We start from the raw sequence: 1,631 nt of genomic DNA, 5'->3' as shown, positions 1-1,631 counted from the left end.
TTCCTGAATAACATTTGACTCCTAAAGCCTGTGGGTCTTTCCACGTGCCAATGCCATTCCAACTGTCTCTTCCTGTTCATATCCCCAGCTCATCATCCATCTCTTTTTTGTTTTTTAGCAAGTCCATTTTAGAAGTTATTTAATGAATAATTTGCATATGTATTCTCATGTAGAGAAGAATCAGAGTGTTGGAGATGAAGCAGGGGAGCGGGAGGGAGGCCAGGACCTGGTTTGTGAAGGTAAGGGGTTCGGGTAGAAATGCACTGGAGGGCTTAAGAGGTGATGGGATTTGGCTCCTTTTATTTTGTTCCATTTTAGAAGTTATTCAATGAATAATTTGCATATGTATTCTCATGTAGAAATGAGTACAGGTTTCACATTTGAATTTATCAATTCATAGAGTCTAATATTAACATTATCTAACTGTTCGGTACATTTTAAAATCACTAATCATATATCTTAAGTTGAAATTGAGCTGTAAAATAATATATATGTTTTTTAAGTATGAAAACTTTACTACAAGGAAAATAGCACATATATTTTACAATACATCCAGCTAACTCTTATTTATTTATTTATTTATCTGGTTGTGCCAGGTCTTAGCTGCAGCACACAGGATCTTCGTTGCCACTTGCGGGATCTTTATTTGCGGCATGCAAGATCTTTTTTCTTTTAGTTGCGGCATGCGAAATCTAATTCCCTGAGCAGGGATCGAACCTGGGCCGCCTGCATTCAGAGTCTTAACCACTGGACCACCAGGGAAGTCCCTGCGTGTATCCTTTCGAACTAGTGTTTCTGGTGTTTTTGGATTGTTTTCGGACTGTTTTTGTTTCTTTCAGGAGTGGAATTGCTGGGTCATATGGTAGTTCTATTTTCAGTTTTTGGAGACATCTCCATACTGTTTACCACAGTGGCTGCACCAATTTACATTCCCACCAACAGTGTTTGAGGGTTCCCTTTTCTCCACAACCTCTCCAACATTTGTTATTTGTGTTCTTTTTAATGATGGCCATTCTAACAGGTGTGCAGTGATATCTCATTGTAGTTTTGCTTTGTATTTCCCTGATGATTAGCGATGTTGAGCACCCTTTCATGTTCTTATTGGCCATCTGCATGTCCTTTTTGGAGAAATGTCTGTTCAGGTCTTCTGCCCATTTTTTAATCAGGTTGGGGTTTTTTTGATGTTGAGTTGTATGAGCTGTTTATATATTTTGGATATTAACCCCTTATCCGTTATATCATTTGCAAATATTTTCTCTCCTTCAGTAGCTTGTCTTTTCATTTTGTTTATGGTTTCCTTTACTGTGCAAAAGGTTTTAAGTTTAATTAGATCCCATTTGTTTATTTTTGCTTTTATTTCCTTTGCTTTAGGAGACCAATCCAAAAAAATATTGCCACAAACTGTGTCAGAGTGTTCTGCCTATGTTTTCCTCTAGAAGTTTTATGGTTTCCAGTCTTACATTTAGATCTTTACTCCATTTTGAGTTTATTTTTGTGTATGGTGTTAGAGAATGTTCTTATTTCATTCTTTTACATGTAGCTGTCCAGTTTTCCCAGAACTACTTGTTGAAGAGACTTTCTTTTCTCCATTGCATATTCTTGCCTCCTTTGCCATAGATGAATTGATCATA

Source organism: Physeter macrocephalus, chromosome 4, assembly GCF_002837175.3.
Source record: "Physeter macrocephalus isolate SW-GA chromosome 4, ASM283717v5, whole genome shotgun sequence".
Classification (NCBI taxonomy): domain Eukaryota; kingdom Metazoa; phylum Chordata; class Mammalia; order Artiodactyla; family Physeteridae; genus Physeter; species Physeter macrocephalus.
This window is presented reverse-complemented; position numbering follows the sequence as displayed.